We start from the raw sequence: 20,449 nt of genomic DNA, 5'->3' as shown, positions 1-20,449 counted from the left end.
GGCCAGCCTGGTCTACAGAGAGAGTCTAGGACAGCCAGGGTTATTACACAGAGAAGAAACTCTTGTCTCAAAAACAAACAAACAAACAAACAAACAACCCAGAAGGAAAAAAAAGAATATTCAAATTATATCAGGTAGCCTTCTTGATTTCTTGATATTTGTTTGTTTGTTTATTTGTTTTGGGGACACAGTTTCATTCTAGAAGGCCTAGAACTGACAGAAATCCTGGTGTCTCAGCCCCCGACACAGGTTGGGCATTGCAAATGTCAGCCGCTATGCCTGGCTTCTTGGCTTTCCTAACTTTCCTACCTGCTGTGAGAATGCAATACAGTAAGCTGTGGGGACCTGACCTGTAAGTACCTGACGCTGCTCCTCCCTCCAGTCTTAGTCTCCTCAGTGACCAGTTACACCCCAGCCTGCCTTTATCCTAGGTGACTGTGGGCAAACAAGTGTGCCCTGTGCTCGACAGTGAAGGGCACACAGTTGGGATTGTTACATGTGGGCCTCAATGTATCCCCCCCCCCCCCCCCCCGGAGCTGGGGACCGAACCCAGGGCCTTGCGCTTCCTAGGTAAGCGCTCTACCACTGAGCTAAATCCCCAGCCCCCTCAATGTATCTCTTAATCTGGTTTTGAAGAGGTAAAACTCCTGTCCCAATCCCGTAGCCTCAAACATTCTTCAGAACAGAGAACCGCGTGCGGACAGAGCCAGTCCTGCCTCTGCACACTGAGCAGGGAGGTAATTCTCAGGAGTAGACTGGCAGATGTGTGCCACCTAGAAGTGACATCCTACCCCCCTAGGACAGGTTAAAGTTGCACTTCACATTGGACTGTCGTCCTCCAATCTGTGAGGTTCTAAGGGTGCAGTTGCCCCGATCCTGGATCTCCGGGATGGCTTGTGACATCCCCACGACCTCCTCTTTCAGGGCCAGCAGCTTTAGCACAAAGTCAAGCAGCTCATGAGGGCCTTTCAAAGCACACTGGGACAGCCCAGCAGGTCCTTCCTTCCCCGGGGACCTCATAGTTCCTTGTTGAGTGTTTATCAGAGTAAATGTTAAAAATGAATGTTGATAGTTCAAACGAAGCTTGACCTTACCTTGAAGTGAAGGATTTGGATCTTTTTTAGATTATGTTTGTGTTGTGGTGTGTGTGTGTGTGTGTGTGTGTGTGTGCCTGTGTGCCTGTGTGCCTGTGTGCCTGTGTGTGTTGTGCTTTGTGTATTATGCGTGTGTGTTGTTTGTGTGGTGTGTGAGTATTTTGTGTTTTTTATTTATCTATTTATTTATTATTTTTAAATGTTTTTTAAAGGTTTATTTATTTCTTATATACATTGTAGCTATCTTCAGACATAACAGAAGAGGGCATCAAATCTCATTACAGATGGTTGTGAGCCACCATGTGGTTGCTGGGATTTGAACTTAGAACCTCTGGAAGAGCAGTCAGTGCTCTTAACCACTGAGCCATCTCTCCAGCCCTATTATTTATTTTTGAGACAGGGTCTCACTAAGCTTAGCTGACTAGCAGGTCTCATGGAACCTGCCTCTGCCCTCCCCCAGTACTAGGCTGTAGATACACACCACTGTACCCAGCTTTTCCAAGCTCAGGCCCTCATGTCCATATAGCAAGCACTTAACCAGCTGAGTCATTGCCCCAGCCCAGGACGCAGGTTTGCTTTGGATGAATTACTTAAAGGTGGCAAGAGAGGCTGCCTAAGCTTATCAGGTTGCACATGGACTATGCTCTTAAACACGGTCATTATTTCCTACAAAGTGAGATGATTTCAAGTTGATTTGCCCAGGGAGATGGCTGTGCACGTGACGTCCTGGTATAAGATCCGCAACAGAAACTACAGTGACTATGGGAGGCTGTGCTCCCTCCCACTGCTCATAGCAGCCCCAGAGGGCAGGCGTTAGATCTCACAGAACATTATAGGGACCCCGAGATGAGGAGCTGCCTAAAGTCACTGTCTTCACTGCTGGCAGTGACCCAGACGGGTCAATGGGTCTGCCAACCAGCGGCCAGTCCCTGGCCCAGCGGTTCAGCCCTCCTCTGTGAGGTGAGCTGTACAGAGACTTAGGCCCGACCTCTAACTGAAAACGTTTGCAGCTTTTGCTTGCTGACCTCTGGCTGGGTGACCGGTGCCTATTGTGGGGCAGATAGAAGACTGGGGTTGGGGCAGGGGCATGGCGAAAGGGAACCAGAAAGAAGCAGAAAGACAGGCAAGAGAACTAAACTCTGTCCTACGTAGGTCTCCCAGGCAGTGCTGACACCTAGTCTGCTGATCGGTAAGGATTTGAGTCAGAGGGAAGGAGTGAGCAGGAGAGGCCTATCACACAGTCTTCACACAAGCCCTACACCATGAATTGTGGAGAACCAGCATCTTTTCCCTGCTGGAGCAGCTAGCCTTCTAGATCTTTCTTCAAGGCCTCTTTAGAATCACTTAGGGGTGTCTTCCGTACTTTTAGAGTGCTTTGCTACTGATCCGCTCCTCTGCCCTTCCAGAGGTCACCCTTAAAGTTTAATAGCAGCTTCCAGGCTGAGCCTGAGAGGTGAACACTGGTTCAAAGAGAACTAACAAGGGTCAGTGGTGGTGGCATAGGCCTGTCATCATAGCACGGGGAAATCGGGGAAGCAGCAGGAATCAGGAGTTCAAGACCAGATTCAGCTACATAGGAAGTTAGAGGCCAGCCTAGGCTACCCTCCCCAAAGCCACCTCCCCAGGGAGAGAACTAACAAACAGGTACTGAGCAAGAGCTACGCTCACTGTGTACTACATTTGCACACTTAAAACAGACGGGTGAAGGAAGGCAGTCAGGACCACCCTGACCAAGATGAGGCCGAGCTGAAGATGGGTGTGGGGGACAAGAGGAGGATGTTGAGCATGAAAAGGAAACAGTGAAGTCAGCACTCTGGCCCAGCCAAGCAGCCGCAGGAGGGGTAAACAGAGTAATAAATATGCGGCAGAGGATGAAGATCAGGGAGAGAAGGAGGGTTGCTCGACTGTGGGTCCACCAGGGCACAGCAGCTGTGCTTGTGGTTGGCTGGGGGTGAGAGGAGACGTCTGATACCCATTAAGAGAAACCTCAAACAACGTTCAGTTCCAGGAACTGTATTTCATAGATTAGTCCACTCTCTTTTTACTGCCTTAAAAAGTGCGTGCGCACACACGCACACACCACACACACCACACACATACACACACACCACACACACCACACACGCACCACACACGCACCACACACGCACCACACACGCACCACACACACATACCACACATACCACACACACCACACACATCACACACACACCACACACACACACCACACACATACACACATACCACACACACACCACACACCACACACGCATCACACACACCACACACACACACTCACACACACACACACTCACACACTCACACACTCACACACTCACACACTCACACACTCACACACTCACACACACTAAGCAAAGCTTTTCTTGTATTCTCTTTAGTGCCTTGAAGCTAAGACAGTGTGTGAAGCGGCTGTAACTCCCCGGCCTTTGCTGTGACAGGGGACTGCTGAGACATCTGGAGCCACTCATTCTAATTCAGTCCCCTTATCTCTGAATTATAGTTTCAGAAACTGAGGCCCAGACCACTTAAGGCCGAGTAGCAGTGGGTGGCAGCTAAGGTGGAAACTATCAAGCCCAAGACTTCTTATCACAGTTCTGTCACACACAGCAGCCCACACGCAAGCCCTTTAATGGCCACCGTTGCTGATTACAAAAAAATCTCTGAACTTACACAATTGCTTTTGTTTTCAAATTAATGCTTTCGTATTTCTAATTACAAAAGTTGAACGTGGTTCAGTTTTTGTTTTTGTTGTTGATGTTGTTTTAAAAGCTAATGTCTTATGACGCAGCCCAAACTAGCTTCAAACTCCTGGGTTCAAATAATCCCCCTGCCTCAGCTTCCTGAGTAGTTTGGACTACAGAATATACTTCCTTGCCAAGCTGTGCTTTGATAAAAATGTAGAGTGTCAAAAAGCAAAAGAGGAAAATTAAAATCCTTCATGATCTTGTGATCAGAATTGAACCCTGTGAATATTTCAGGAACACTGTCCCCTCCCCTTCATTTCTTCCTTCTCCCTTTATTGAGACAGGATCTTACTATGTTGCCTAGACTGGCCTAAAGGTCATGATCCTCCTGCCTCAGTGCTAAGTACTGGGATTACAGGTATGTGCCACTCCTCTGGAGGCTGCCTGTCTTCTTTCTATAAACATTCCCAAACTCCTCCTCCTCCTCCTCCTCCTCCTCCTCCTCCTCCTCCTCCTCCTCCTCCTCCTCTTCTTCTTCTTCTTCTTCTTCTTCTTCTTCTTCTTCTTCTTCTTCTTCTTCTTCTTCTTCTTCTTCTTCTTCTTCTTCTTTCTTCTTTCTCCTCCTCCTCCTCCTCCTCCTCCTCCTCCTCCTCCTCCTTCTTCTTCTTTTGCTTGTTTGTCTTTTGTTGTTTTGAGACAGGGTTTCTTCGTGTAGCCCTGGCTGTCCTGGAACTCACTCTGTAGACCAGACTGGCCTCAAACTCAGATCCACCCGCCTCTGCCTCCCGAGTGCTGGGATTAAAGATGTGTGTCACTTTACTGAACTTTATAATTGCCTAAACTGTACACATTGGAAGTATACACAGGCTCGGGCTTCATAGGCAAAGTGCCTTCTAAGTGTGAGGCCTTGAGTTTGGCACACATGGGGGCGTGCTAGCACACACCTGTGACCCCACTGCTGTGGGGCAGAGACAAAGGGATCTGGGATTCCCTACTCAACTATTCTAGGAAAAATGGTGAGCTCCAGGCTTAGTGAGAGACACTACCTAAAATAATATACTTACTTGTGAGATGGCTCACAGGTAAAGGTATTGGCCTTGAAAATCTGGCAATTTAGTGGGCTATGATGACACATACCATTGATTAATCCCAGCACTTGAAAAGCAGAGGCAGGTGGATCTTTGTGAGTTTAAGGCCAGCCTGGTGAGTTCCAGGATAGCCAGGGCTACATGGAGAAACCCTGTCTCAAAAAAAAAAAAAAAAAAAAAAAAAAAGCCTGGTAACTTAGGTTCAATTCTCAGAACACACGTAAAGATTGAAAGAAATGACCCCCCAGAGAGCAGATCATGCATACATACGCAGAGTATTTTCTTTTTCCAAAAAAGAGAAATAAGATGGAGAAGAGGTTGAGAAGGCATCCTGACTTTAACCCTTAATCTCTACAGCTGTCTACCGCAAACCTGTGCACACATGCAAATACTCCACACACACACACACACACACACGTGTGCACATCACAGAACGAAGACATTTAACACTGAAAAATTTAAACATTTCATTTTAATTAAAAAAATTAATACATTAAGAAAAGATTGTCGGGGCTGGGGATTTAGCTCAGTGGTAGAGCGCTTGCCTAGGAAGCGCAAGGCCCTGGGTTCGGTCCCCAGCTCCGAAAAAAAGAACCAAAAAAAAAGATTGTCTAACTTGAGTTGGGAACAATATGCCCTACAAGTTAATGGGAGACAAAAGCAGTAACGATTCACCTTGCAGGTTAAGGCTCTGTTTGTAGTTAGAGAACACATTCCTATTTGTCCTGTGTTAGTCCTGGCGAGTTACGGTTTCTGTTTGTAGTTAAAAATAAGTTCCACCTGCTTAGTCTGATGTAAACACTAAAACAAGCTTTTCAGCTTACACTAAACTGTAGTCTGTTCCTTCCCTTCCCTTGTAGCTTGCTACAATTACAATGTGTAACAGAGGACTCTCTCCCCCTGTGAATACCTTATCTGTCTTATACAAAAGATCTCAAGAGACCAGCAGAGGCTGCTCTCTCAAATTCCGATTCAGGGTGAGAGAGCCAGCTAGCCATCCTCAAGTAAACCCTAAAATACTTCTTTTCTCCTCATGATTCTCATGCTTAATACTTGGACTTCTATACATGACATGGGAGTGTGCCACCTCCTTAGAGTGCGTGCCATGTGCACGTGCACAATATTAAAAAAAAAAAAGACAGGTGGTGGTGGTGGCACATTCCCTTACTCCCAACTCTTGGGAGACAGAAGCAGGCAGATCTCTGTGAGTTCGAAGCCAGCCTGGTCTACAGAGTGAGTTCCAGGATACCTAAGGCTACGCAAAGAAATCCTGTCTCCAAAACCAAAAAGGATGGGGAAGAGATTAAAAAAGTCTCCTCTGCCCTCTGTAGGCATTCACCACACACATGTGCACACTACATATACTCTCCATACGTGGGTGAGCACACACAGTAACAAAAAAATGCATTTGAAAAAGAGTTGTCGGGGTTGGGGATTTAGCTCAGCGGTAGAGCGCTTGCCTAGGAAGCGCAAGGCCCTGGGTTCGGTCCCCAGCTCCAAAAAAAAAAAAAAAAAAAAAGAAAAAGAGTTGTCCAATTTGAAATTTAAAGTCAATTTTGGCATTCCATGCACACACATAAAACCACGTCTATGATCAAGACCCTGAGCAGGTCTGTCCGCCACTTCTAAGCTTTTCTGCAAGAGCCTTTGGCCTTCTTGGCCGACCCTGAGTCCCTCCCAGTGACTTATGGCCAGGAGAGCAGGCACGCAGCCAAGACTTGCCTAAGCTCTGTCTCCTGGCCAGAGAATGCTTCAAGGAGCATGAAGGATCCCTTCAGAAGGTGTTTCAGAACTCTCTGTAGCTTCTGCTCAATTTTGCTATGAGCGTTGCAAATTTCAAAAATATGCAGAGGAGGAAGGGGAGGGAGAGGAGGGAGAGGAGGAGGAGAAGGAGGAGGAGGAGGAGGGGGAGGAGGAGGAGGAGGGGGAGGAGGAGGAGGAAAGCATTTGTGGGGCTGGAAGTTCTGAGTTCAAATCCCAGCAACCACATGGTGGTTCACAACCATCTGTAATGAGATCCGATACCCTCTTCTGGTGTATCTGAAGACAGCTACAGTGTACTTATATATAATAAATGAATAAATCTTTAAGAAAATACCTAAAAAATAAGGAGGAAGAGTGTCTTGTGTAAACCAAACAGGTGTTGCCAGGAAACACCTAAGTGGTAGGTAGACACCAAAAGTACACATGGATGGATGTCACTCATCAGACAGGCAAACATAAAGGGGGAGGTTTAATCCAGTATTCAGGAGCTTGTAGGGCAGAGAGGACACTCAGTGCCTGTCGCAGCTGTCAGCCCCACTCCCTAGGGAGAGCCAGTAAATTATCCTGCCAAGTGTGATTGCTTGGCTGCTCCTCTCCACTTAGGACTTGTGTTTGCTCTCTTTACCCCGGAGGTACTTGAGCTCCTGCGGTATTAACAGGGCAAGAGAGACAGGACGACTCCTTTCCCCCATGAGAACAAAGAACCCCAAGCAACCCTGGCTGAGAACGCAGACCAGCCTGGAGTACACAGATATGAATAATTTAAAAACCTCTGTAATCAAGTCATGTAACTTTTCAAGGTCAAATGGATAAGACGCGGTGTATCGTAATGGGATCTGGCACGGAAAATGAATCACCTCGGCTTCACTTGAAAGCCAGTTTCAAGGGCAGAGCGGTACTGAATGGGGTATGATAATGCATTATAACAGCGCACTGCCCATCGACTGTTTGCCCAAGTGTTTTGGAGGCTGGGAGCCAAGTCCCAGGTCCCAGGGCCAGAGGAGCCACCTGGGACGGCCCCGGGCGAGGGTGGGGCTGCCAGAAGCCACACGTAGACTTCAGAAGCTTCTCCAAGACCACGTTTCCTGCTTTGGTAAGGACTCCAGTCATGTCAGATTAGGGCCATTCAATGACCTTGTTTCAACCTTTGAGCCTCCGCAGGGACCCCGTCTCCAAATAAGGTCACAATCTGAAGGACCCGGGTTATGGCTACTAATGCACCTGTTTGAAGGGGCACAGTTCAGTCCGTAACAATAACGACAAATATGACAGCACTAATAAAATGTTTGGAGATCTTTAGATATGAGTCCGGGAAAATGTAAGGGGATGATAAAGGCTAAACCTGGAATAGTGGTTACCTGCGGGCGGCAGTGGGGGATGGGTGGGGCCTTAACCTGCCTTGATAATCTTTTTCATTTTTAAAATACTTTTTTAGTTTGGGATTCAGTCACAGGGCTAAACCATACTCTACCACTGTGCTACACTACCAGCCCTATTCTCCTGTTTCTTGGGCAGGCAATGGGTTTATTTTAATATTCTTCATTATTTGGGTGATATTTCTTGTAGGTACCTATCCTATGGATGTGTACAGCTGTGCATGCAGTTGTATGTGCATGTATGTCCCGGTGGAGACCAGAGGTCTAGGTCAAGTGGTGTCCTTGCTCCTCTCCACCTTATTGTTTTAAACAGGGTCTCTAACAGAACCCGGAACTCACTCATTAGTCAGATAATCAACCCCAGAAATCGGTCGTGTCCCTCTCTCCGAGCACTGGGGTTACAGATTGACTGGACACAGTTGTTTTTTGTTTTTTGTTTTTTTTTTGTTTTTTTTTCTTTCTTTTTTTTCGGAGCTGGGGACCGAACCCAGGGCCTTGCACTAGCTAGGCAAGCGTTCTACCACTGAGCTAAATCCCCAACCCCTGGACACGGTTTTTATGCGGGCTCTGGGGATCTGAATTCCGGTCCTGATGGTTGCCCAGCAGGACGCTACCGACCGGGGTGGTTAGAGTGGGTGTGGCCTCCATAGGTTCACGTGTTTGAATGCTTGGCCCATAGGGAGTGCACTATTAGGAGGTGTGGCCTTGTTAGAAGAAGTGTGTCACTGTGGAGGCGGGCTTTGAGGTCTCCTATTCTCAAGCTCTGCCCGGTATGACACACAGTCTCCTTCTCCTGCCTGCAGATCAGCACTGTGTCTGCCTGCAGGCTGCCATGTTTCCCACCATGACAATAATGGACTAAAACTTTGCGCTCTGTGCCTGTCTCAATGAAATGTTTTTCTTTGTAAGAGTTGCCATAGGTGGGCTGGGGATTTAGCTCAGTGGTAGAGCACTTACCTAGGAAGCGCAAGGCCCTGGGTTCGGTCCCCAGCTCCGAAAAAAAGAACCAAAAAAAAAAAAAAAAAAAAAAAAAAGAGTTGCCATAGGCTCGGTGTCTTTTCCCAGCAAGAAAACCCTAAGACACAAAGTGAGCTACCTTCCCAGTCCTGTGTACATTTATTTTCGTTTGTGGTGGTGGGGTCTCGTGTAGCACAGGCTGGCCCCTGACCCGCTATATACCAAAATGACCTCCCTCTGTGTGCTGGGATCACAGGCACGTGCCTCTGTGCTTGCCTCTTGTTATTTTTTTTTTTTTTCTTTTTTTCGGAGCTGGGGACCCAACCCAAGGCCTTGCACTTGCTAGGCAAGCGCTCTACCGCTGAGCTAAATCCCCAACCCTGCCTCTTGTTATTTTTATTTAAGAGACGATTTATTTATTTATTTGTGGCTTTCCTTTTTCTTTTTTTAAAGACACACAGAAGCATTAGCTCATTTTTTTAAAAAAAAGATTTATTTCGGGGGCTGGGGATTTAGCTCAGTGGTAGAGCGCTTACCTAGGAAGCGCAAGGTCCTGGGTTCAGTCCCCAGCTCCGAAAAAAAGAACCAAAAAAAAAAAAAGATTTATTTCTTTCTTTTATGGATGTGAGTACACTGTCGCTGTTCAGACACACCAGAAGAGGGCATTAGATCTCATTACAGATGGTTGTGAGCCACCATGAGGTTAGGAATTGAACTCAGGACCTCTGGAAGAGCAGTCAGTGCTCTTAACTGCTGAGCCATCTCTATAGATCTTTTTGTGTTTTTTTCAAGACGTGGTATCTATTCATTCATTCATTCATTCATTCATTCATTCATTCATTCACTCATGTTTTTCAAGACAAGAAGAAGGTTTCACTGTGTAGCCCTGGCTGTCCTGGAAATCTCTCTGTAGACCAGGCTGGCCTTGAACTCAGAGATCCTGCCTGTCTCTGCTCCCCGAGTGCTGGGCTAAATGGATTTGCCACCACATCTGGCTTTAAGAGGCAATTTATAAGAAGTGCAACTTTCAAAAAAGAAACGTAAAAAGATTGAGGCAGGTATAGACAGCATGTTTGAATTTGCTATTTGGGGAGGGAGGGAAGGAGAAAAGCCAGAGGGAGGTGAGGGAGGTCTTCCTGTGAAAACTGCTGGGAAGTTACTGGCTCACTCAGGTTCGTTCAACTTGTAGGAATCATTTTGCACCCATGTCCCTAACCCCACTACGCTGTTCCCTTCCCCACACAGCTGCTGCCTCTTTCCTGAAGTTATTACCTGGGTCCTTGGATGCTGGTCATCAAACTGCACACAGTAGGTGCTTAGTGAAGGCGGGGTCTCCTTCCGGTCCGGCTTCCTATTCCATTGCTTTCACACCTCGGGTCTGAGTCCCATCCTCTTCTCTGGCCAAGTGCAGGCCTCCAGAGTACTCACAATCTACTGAGCTGAGTCCTGAGTTTCTAAGCTGACCGTAGGAGAGGGGCCAGAGCTGTCATCCTAGAGAATGTCACTGGCTCCCTGAGTGCCAGGACGAGTGGTGTAGTTGTCATTGAGGCTGTGTCCAGATATATCCCCACCTGACCCCACAGCCACAGCTGTTCTGGAAGCTGGTACAGTGAACTGGAGAATCTGTGACCCCAGCTCATCAGTCCCCAGGGTTTCTGCACCACCTGTCCATCAAGATAGAGGAATGACACATGCACTGCTCCCTGCTCTGAGCCCTCATCCTCTGGCTTCAGGAAGGGCGGGGTTGTGGGAGGCAACCTGCAAGTCTCCAGTAACAGAGATTCTCAATTTTTTTTTTTTTTGCAGAATTTCCTTGAGTCTACAAAGCTAACCAGTGAAAACATACATTCCTGTTTTTTTTTTTTTTTTTTTTTGGTTCTTTTTTTCGGAGCTGGGGACCGAACCCAGGGCCTTGCGCTTCCTAGGTAAGCGCTCTACCACTGAGCTAAATCCCCAGCCCCACATTCCTGTTTTTTGCTTTGCTTAAACTGGAGTTTTTAGCTCACCAGCACCTGCAGGAGTCAAAAATAGACAAAGTCAGGGGAGAGAAAATCTGGGGCCTTTCAAAGCCTACAAGGAACAGAGCTCTAGGTGACATGGTTCTGAAGACAGAACCAGACCATCGGGGTAGCATGCGGATGTACCACTGGCCTCCAGATAGTCTGAAAGCCAGTCTAAGGAAATGACATGGATGACAGTATATGATATGGGATGTGAATGGTGTTAAAAAAGAAATCAAGAAATTTTAATCAACCTAAATGCTCAGAAATTGAAGTCTGTCTTACTGTGATGTGCATCTGATCAACTGCATGAAGCCATTAAAATCATGTTAGTCTGGTGTAGTCCCAGACTTGGGAGACTGAGGCAAGAAGAACAAGGGAATTTGAAATCAGCCTGGGCTATGGAGGGAGACATTGTCTTTAAAAAAAAATCACGTTGCTAGACAATGGTGGTGCATGTATTTAATCTAGTACTTGGGAGCCAGAGGCAGGTTGATCTTTGAGTTTGAGGCTAGCCTGGTCTACATATCTGGTTCCAAGACAGCCAGAACTATCCAAAGAAACACTGTCTCAAGAAACAAAACAGAAAAAAAAATCACATTGTAGGATTTGGGGAGTTCTTATAACAGCGCCAAAGTGGTAAATGTAATTGTATCTTTTGTTGTTGTTGCTTTTGGAGGTAGAGTCTTACTATGTAACTCTGGTTCTAGCCTGGAACAAGATATGTAGACCAGGCTAGCCTCAAACTCATACAGATACACCTGCTGCCTCTGCCTCCCCAAAGCTCAGGTTAAAGGCATATGCCATGCGGCTCTGTGACTCTACTAACATAAATTATAGCTAAATCAAGAGACAGACACATATTTACGTCTGGTGTATAGGAAGAAATATGTTGTTAGTATTTGCCCCCAGGCAGTGGGGTTATAGTAGTGATTTTTGTCTATGAGTTTTTATAATAGAAGAAATACATTACATCTTTGCCTCTTTAGACTTTTCGAGACGTTCAAGATATAAATATACATATGTACAGTGTCTCACTATGTAGCCCAGTTTGGCCTAGAACTTAAATTGACCTACTTCTTACCATATCCAGTGAAATATATATATATATATATATATATATATATATATATATATATATATATATGGTTTTGTGTGTCAACTTGACACAAGCTGGAGTTATCACAGAAAAGGAGCCTCAGTTGAGGAAATGCTCCCATGAGACCCAGCTGTAAGGCATTTTCTCAACTAGTGATCAAGGCGGGAGGACCCAGCCCATTGTGGGTGGTGCCATCCCTAGGCTGGTAGTCTTGGTTCTTTTTTTTTTTTTTTTTTTTTTTCGGAGCTGGGGACCGAACCCAGGGCCTTGCGCTTCCTAGGTAGGCGCTCTACCACTGAGCTAAATCCCCAGCCCCTTAGTCTTGGGTTCTGTAAGAAAGCAAGCTGAGCAAGCCTGGGGAAGCAAGCCAGTAAGACACATCCCTCCACGGCCTCTGCATTAGCTCCTGCTTCTTGTCCTGCTTGAGTTCCAGTCCTGACTTCCTTTGGTGATGAACAGCAGTGAGGAAGTGTAAGCTGAATAAACCCTTTCCTCCCCAACTTGCTTTTTGGTCATGTTGTTTGCGCAGGAATATATACTATATATATATATATATATATATATATATATATATATATATATATATATGTGTGTGTGTGTGTATATATATATATATATGTATATATATATATATATATTACATTCAGAGGCAGGACTGTTGGACACGAGGTTATTCTATTTCTAGATCTCTTTCTCTGTGTGTCTCTCTCTGTTTCTTTCTCTCTGTGTTTCTCTGTCTCTGTCTCTCTCTGTCTCTCTCTGTCTCTCTCTGTGTCTGTCTCTCTCCGTGTCTCTGTCTATCACTCTGTGTCTCTGTCTCTCTGTGTCTCCCTCTTCCCCTCTCCCTCCTTCCCCCGTTTTGGTGGTTTGGAGGGTCATATGCCAAGCACAGACTCTGCACTGTACCAGGTGCTTTGTTCTGTGTGGCCCCCACACCATGCTGCATTTGAAAATGTGGTAAGAATAACGCACCATGCACGCACGTATGACCTCTGAGCACTGCATACAGGTTTCTGGGCTTGGTGTCAGGAGATGGTACACACAAATATCCTAGCATTCAGGACATGGAGGCAGGAGCACCAGGAGTTCAAGGTCACCCTAGGCTTCATGGTAAGTTCAAGGCCAGTCTGATCTATAGAAATATCTTCTTGTCTTGAACAAGTAGACACACAACCCTTCCTAAAGAGAGGGGCGTGGGGGCGAGAGTCTCAGGATCCCTTGTAGATTGTAGATCTGCAGAAAGAAACAGCCAGGCTGTGACTTAATAGCTGGGAACCTCTGAAGGTCTAATCATAGAGCCCCCTCTCTAATTCAAACAAGGGCATTTCGGAAGGCCAGGAGGAGGGCGCTAACCTGTCAGCAACCATGGCCATGAGGGGTCGTCAGTAAGACTACAGCTATGCAGGGACATCCATGTGATAAGCTGTGAAGGGCCTTCAGGCCTGCCTGGTAAGCATAGCAGTTACCCAGATATACTTAGATATACTTACTCCTATCTCTGCTGTATGTCTTTCTGGTCTGGCCTCTAGAGATGAAATGAGGAGGAAAGGCTGTTTCCCCAGTTAAAGCTGTCTCTAAAAGCAATGCTCAGAAATAGGGGTCCCTCGTCCAACCTGCAGGTTCTATTATTGGAAGCTGTTGTCAAACCCTGGTTCCTGTTCCTTTTCTGTCTTCTGAACCCTTTAGCAGTGAGGAAGACACAGTGAAGGACAGTCTGGTGTTGACAGCAGCCTGGAGAAGGCCGGCTGGACCATCTTCTTCTGTGTTCACACCTCCCAGAGGGAAGCACTCCGTCAGCAACCATGGCTCCGTCAGCAACCATGGCTCCGTCAGCAACCATGGCTATAAGGGGTCATCGGTGTGACTACAGCTATGCAGGACCTGGGGACCCATGAATGGTGGCATCCGGGCCAGTGTATGACCTGTATAATTACAGGCACCATGCTTAGAAGAATTGAACGCCCTGGTGTCATCGAAATTCTTAATAATTTGGGGGAGGGTAAACTGGCCTTGAACTCTCTGTAACCCAGGCTGGCTTAGAACTAACAATCCTCTTGCCTTAGCCTCCTGGGTGCTAGGTTTATAGGAGTGTGTCACCATGCTTGACCCTTAATTTTTTTTAAAGATTGTATTAATATTTTATATGCATTTGGTGTTCTACCTGCATATACTGTGTGAGATTGCCAATGCCCCCGGAACTGGAGTTACAGACAATTGAAGCTGCCATGTGGATGCTAGGAATTGAACCTGGGTCCCCTGAAAGAGCAGTCAGCAGTACTCTTAACCACTGAGCCATCTCTCCAGTTCCAGCTCTTGACTATTTTTTTTTTTAATATAAAAGGGCCAGACACAGTAGTGAACAGATTTGATCCCAGCACTAGGAAAGTAGAGGTAAGCCTACGGTTAAAAGGTAGTCTGTTCTACATAGTGAGTTCTAGGTCAGTTAGGGCTACATAGTGAAACCCTGTCAAAAGAAGGGAAGGAGGAAGGAAGGAAAGAAAGAAGGAAAGAAGGAAGGAAAGAAGGAAAGAAGGAAGGAAGGAGAGAAGGAAGGAAGGAAAGAAGGAAGGAAGGAAAGAAGGAAGGAAGGAGAGAAGGAAGGAAGGAAGGAAGGAAGGAAGGAAGGAAGGAAGGACAGAGCTTGGTGGATACACAGCTTACACAGGCCCGGAGTTTGCTGCTTGGCACCACAAAAATGAAAGCCGATGAAGAAAATGATCCTTGCCTGTGGATCTCTCGTTTCTTGCCTCCCCATGTGACCTTTCCTTCTCACACTCACTCCCACCATGATCCCTTCTGCCATGTGGTAGTGTAGGCAGAGCATTCTACCAAGGCTGAGAAGAAGCTAGCAGTACACTCTTGAGTCTTTGGAACCTTGAGCTAAGTAAACCTCTTGTCTTTATAAAGTTCCTAGCCTCAGGCATTCGGTTATAGCAACTAAAGACCTGCTCTTTCCATTTTGCCACGTCTTAGCTATTTGCATATCTTTGCCATTCAGTATCTTAGCTACTTTTCTACCATCAGGACAAAGCACCATGAACAAAGCAACTCCTAAGAGAGCTTACTGGGGGTTATAGTTCAAAGGCAAGTCCATTATCATCATAGCCGGTAGCATGGGGTGGGCAGTCAGGCAGGCAGGCATGGCCATGGAGCAGTAGCTGAGAGCTTACATCCTTATTCACAAGTAGTAAGCAGAGAGAGCTAATTAGGAACAGTTTGGGCTTTTGAACACTCAAAGCCCACCCCCCAGTGACACATCTCCTCCAACAAGGCCACACCTCCTAATCCTTCCCAAACCATTCCAGCAACTGGGGACTAAGCATCCGAATGTATGTGCCCATGGGAGCATTCTCATTCAAACCACCACATATAGTAACACTGAGAACTCCACTCAAACAGGCAGCAGGCCCATGGCATTAGTAGCCCTAACTGCTGAAGACTCGTACATAGTCATGCTTCAAAGGAAGGTGAAACAGTGACTCCTGGCTGTAAACAGTTGGCTCTCATCAGGAAAGCAAATGAAAACCAGCACGATCATGGTTCCCTTTGACTGAACTTCACAGCTCCGTCTCTAGGAGGGCACTGTCTTGTTGGGTACTTCCTGCTGCTTGGCACTCTTCAGGGATCCCCTGTTTAATCTCACAGACATTACCTGTTTGGGAAGCTCAGAGAGGTTTGTATGGTATTCAGGGTCTCCTGCAGCCAAGTGTAGGAATGGGATCTTCATGGGTCTCTCAGCCTTCAAAGATGTCTTCACTGGTGTTTTGGACTTGGGAAAGGCACGGGGAAGAGTAACTGAGTAAAGAGGCCGGGATCAGCTTCCCATATGGAGCTGCCAGACATCGGGATCCACAGCTGAAGAGGATATCAGGGGAAATGTTCTTTAAGTAAAATAATGTATTAGAGAGGCTGAAGACATGGCTCAGTGTAAGAGAGTTCAAGTTTGATTCCTGTAACTCCAGCTCCAGGGGATCTGACACTCTCTTCTGGCCTCTGCTGCAGGCACACACATGGCATACCTTCACACAGACACACAGAAATAATAATAATAACGATATTAATGATAATAATAATAACCTTTAAAATATGCATTAGAAAATGAAAATGTTGGGTTGTTTTTCTGGTGCTGGAGTTTGAACGTAGGTCCTCATGGATGCTAGACAAGCTACATTCTTAATTCCTGCCTATAAAATCTTGACCTAGTGTGGCACATGTACAGTGTGGTGAAAAGAGAATTCTGTGCCTTTTCTGGCCTGTGATCACTGCCTGTGTAATCTTGGCTCAATTTCTGAACACTTCCTATGTTCAATCCATCTTCCTTCCTCTCCCTGCCCTTCTCTTCTCTTCTCTTCTCTTCTCTTCTCTTCTCTTCTCTTCTCTTCTCTTCTCTTCTCCTCTCCTCTCCTCTCCTCTCCTCTCCTCTCCTCCCCCACCTCTCCCTCTGACTCTCTCTCCCCCTCCCTCTCCCTCCCCCTCCCCCCCTCTCATCTTGCCATGTTCCTTAGGCTGACCTCAATGTCCTGAGCTAACGGGGATTCTCTTGATTCTACCTCTGCAGAAGCTGGTCTCAAGGCCCATGTAACCGTTCAGACTTTTATAACCCGTCAGCTTCTCAATAATGACCCAGAAACCTTTTATTAATTAGGAAAGCTTTAGGCCTTAGCTTAATTTAAATTAACCCATTTATATTCATCTATGCCTGCCTCGTGGCTAGCTACCTCTCCACAACTTCACATGTCTGACTTCCTCTATGTCTGTCTGGTGAAACTCCAGCCTCAGACTCTCCTAGAGTTCCTATCTCTCTGCCCGGAAGTCCCACCTACTCTCTCCGGGGAAGTCCCGTCTGTTCTCTCCTGTTTTGCTGTATAGGCCCTTCAGTTTTTTATTTAACCAATCAAAAGATGTTGGAGGGAGAGTTTACAAAACACTAAGACAGGTGATGCTTAACCATCTAAAAGTCCAGACTGCACCTAACTCCCTGCTGGGCACAGAAATCAATATTTGAATAATACAAAGACAATCTTTACACAGTGCACACACACACACATACACATACACACACACTCACACTCACACATACTCACATACTCATACACTCACACACACTCACACACACACATACACACACTCACACACACATACACACATACACACACTCACACACACACACACACACACACACACACACACACACACACAAGCAAAATCACCCCAACATTGTCATTCTGACAATGCTGATTGGACTTGCCGCTAGGAGCCTGAAACCCCTAGTCGGCAGGAATTAGTCTGAAGAGGTCTATGCCACCTTTTCCCTCCAACCTTTCGTCCCTACCTAGTGTTAGGTCAGAAGGAAGGTAGAGGCAGAAGAACCCAATAAAATAGCTGAAAGCATCAAATGGCAGCAAGATGATCAAATCCACCTGCTGCCCAGAAGCAAGAGGAGCACTGTCTATATTAAAATAACCGGCCTTAGCACCTGCAGTCAGATCTTGTGTTGGTCACAAGGGTGCTCAATCCCAGTGACAAGCCCTTGCTTCTGCTTTCACTCCTGGCCTTCTCCTCCTGCCCTCACTTAGACCGTTTATTTCCTTCTATTTCCACTTCACCCACAGACTGCCCCGTTTTTTTCAGTTTTGTCCTCTAGTCTGACCTCAACTTCCTATTTCCTTTGCTCAGTTCCCTCTAAGAAAAACCACCTTCTACCCATTCACACTGATCCAGCGACCATCGCCAGGCCAACGAATAGCACACAGATGCCCCAGACGCATGCCCACACAGAAAACACGGCACAAGACACTCACTAGACGCATAAAAGATACCTCCAGCCTTGGGTGGAGACATGACCTTGCTTGCTCTGCTTGGAAGATTAGAGCAGTCCGTAGGATTGTCTCCTTTCTTAAGGGTTAATCTAGTTGGGCCAGTCAATCACTTAGCTAAAAGACCCTCACGAAGGAAGACCAATTCACAGAGGCCACGCCAAGATGGGAGGAATAATTATTCCCTTAATGAGATAGTGTGCTTTCCTTCCTGGAAGTCCCGCCTTCAATACAGTTGAGCCCCTGCCTCAGCTTGGTTAAGTCTGCCCACTATTTTAAATAACTAAGAAAAGTGTAACTTTTCTTTTATTCTATCTCCCCTCCCCCCCAAAAAAAAAAAACACAACACAAAACAGCAACAACAAAAAAAAACCCTTAGCTCCCTTTGCCCGATACTCTGGGGTCTTCCCCCTCTTTCTCTGACAGTCTTCTTTCTTCATGCGTATCCGTTTGCCTACCTCTACTGCACAGGACTTTACCTCTTATCCATTTTCCTGTTTGCAGCAGCCACTGAGATTTCTAGCTTGCCTGGTCTGTTGTTTTCCCCTTAAATGCCGATAAAAATTGTCTGCAAGCTTCCTCTTAAGTCTTCGTCTAAATTTCCTTAATTAATGAATTTGTTCCTAGGCAGTGCCTCACTATTTAGCCCAGCTGCTCTCAAACCCAGAGATCTGCCTGCCTCTGCCTCGCTAGTGTTGGGATTAAAGGTGTGCACCACCACGCCCGGCTCTAAATTCTTTTATGGAGAATAATAACACATAAAAGGTAATCTTGGTTTCACCGATAATAGAACACACATATACCACACGCAACAGGCATCACAACATACTTTAAAAGTACAACACATGCCACACACAGCCTTTATTGTGCAGCACACACATCACACATCGTACACACGTGACACACGTGTGCCCCGAGTCTCCTCTTACCTGTTGGTTTTTATGCTCCGCTGTTTGACGGATGAGGAGCTGCAGAGTTAAAGTCCAGAGCCTTGCTTCGCTTCTGCCCGCTTCCGGCTGCTCATGCCAACCGGGGCTCTTAATCTACAAATACTTTCAAAGCAGAAGAACTTACCACAGGGACCTCCCTGTACACAGCGGGCCTGTACCTTCTTCCCAGAGTGTCCAGATGGCTTGCCCGAGAGGACATTCCACGGAGAGTATGAGAACAGAGTCTCTCTGGGATTCTCAGTTCCAAATCTGACCTCAGAGGCAGGGCTCCCAGGCTCCCAGATGGCTATTTTTGGGATACTTGCCCTGGCCCCACCTCCTCTAGCAGAGCAGGGTTGGCCAGAGTACTTGGTATTTGTGGGGATCTTGTGCCCTCTTCTCCTCAGGCTCGCTCCTGAGGCAACACTGCACTGGGCTGCAGAGCTGTTGACCCATGGGGAGTGCCTTCAAACCTTCCCCAGAGGAGGAGCAGAGACAGGTGTCCCTTCCTCTAAGTCAGGGGCTCTTGTAGCTTTGCTACTGAGAGACCCCTAAAAACATGGGCAGGTCAAATAGAGATTGGGGCTGGTGGTGGTTTTTGCAGTGAGTAAGGCAGTGGCCTCTTTCCTGTGGGGAGCTTACTTCACGGAGCTCTCACCTGCCTGACCAGTATCCAGGTTATGTAGCCAGAGTAACCCTGAGGTTGCAGGGAGCTGCTCCCAATATGTACCAACAACTGTGGCCCTAAATCCCCCCATCTGACTCTCCAGTCTCCCGATATGGCCCACAACAGTTCGAAAAGCTTTCCTGGCTTCCCCTCTCGCTGTCTGAGGAAGCCTTGCTGGACTATCAGGGCAATGGAGTAATTAAGGCTTTTTGCTGGGGTGTCGAAAACCTCTGCCACCCCACAAGGCCCAGTTCTCTGATAGCTGTGGTCTGCCAGGTCAGCACCTGTGGATCAGAGAAAGGAACAGGGAAGGATGCCCCACCTACAAACATACCAGAGTGCATCTTTGAAAGGCAAATTGAAAAGGATCTGAGACACTAAGGAGTTACGTGTGGGTGAGCACTTGCTGAGCACGGTGAGCACTTGCTGAGCACAGTGAGCACTTGCTGAGCACGGTGAGCACTTGCTGAGCACGGTGAGCACTTGCTGAGCACGGTGAGTATTTGCTGAGCACAATGAGTACTTGCTGAGCATGGCGAGCACTTGCTAAGCACGGTGAGCACTTGCTGAGCACGGTGAGCACTTGCTGAGCACGGTGAGCACAGTGAGCACTTGCTGAGCACAGTGAGCACTTGCTGAGCACGGTGAGCACTTGCTGAACACAATGAGTACTTGCTGAGCATGGTGAGCACTTGCTGAGCACGGTGAGCACTTGCTGAGCACGGTGAGCACTTGCTGAGCACGGTGAGCACTTGCTGAGCATGGTGAGCACAGTGAGCACTTGCTGAGCACGGTGAGCACAGTGAGCACTTGCTGAGCACAGTGAGCACTTGCTGAGCACAGTGAGCACTTGCTGAGCACGGTGAGCACAGTGAGCACAGTGAGCACTTGCTGAGTGTGCCCCGAGCCAGGGTCAGTCTCTAATAACACGTGCACTCACTGCGAGCTGAGACC

The 20,449-nt window shown here is 47.0% G+C and overlaps 2 long non-coding RNA genes across 2 annotated transcripts; one reads left to right on the top strand and one right to left on the bottom strand.

The window, feature by feature from the left end:
- The first annotated feature begins 7,528 nt into the window (after positions 1 to 7,528).
- Positions 7,529 to 16,173, top strand: LOC120095668 (uncharacterized). The gene is made up of 4 exons (XR_015633522.1): positions 7,529 to 7,744; positions 10,230 to 10,292; positions 10,791 to 10,909; positions 13,770 to 16,173. It is a non-coding gene; the product is annotated as an uncharacterized LOC120095668 (long non-coding RNA).
- Positions 9,575 to 19,104, bottom strand: LOC102547162 (uncharacterized). The gene is made up of 5 exons (XR_015633521.1): positions 18,829 to 19,104; positions 15,736 to 15,938; positions 13,056 to 13,316; positions 10,948 to 10,996; positions 9,575 to 10,834 (listed from the first exon to the last, which is right to left on the bottom strand). It is a non-coding gene; the product is annotated as an uncharacterized LOC102547162 (long non-coding RNA).
- Positions 19,105 to 20,449: the final 1,345 nt, after the last annotated feature.

Source organism: Rattus norvegicus, chromosome 11, assembly GCF_021556685.1.
Source record: "Rattus norvegicus strain SHRSP/BbbUtx chromosome 11, alternate assembly SHRSP_T2T, whole genome shotgun sequence".
NCBI classification, from domain to species: Eukaryota; Metazoa; Chordata; class Mammalia; order Rodentia; family Muridae; genus Rattus; species Rattus norvegicus.
The sequence above is the reverse complement of the archived record's forward strand: the minus strand, read 5'-3'. Positions and strand labels throughout refer to the sequence as shown.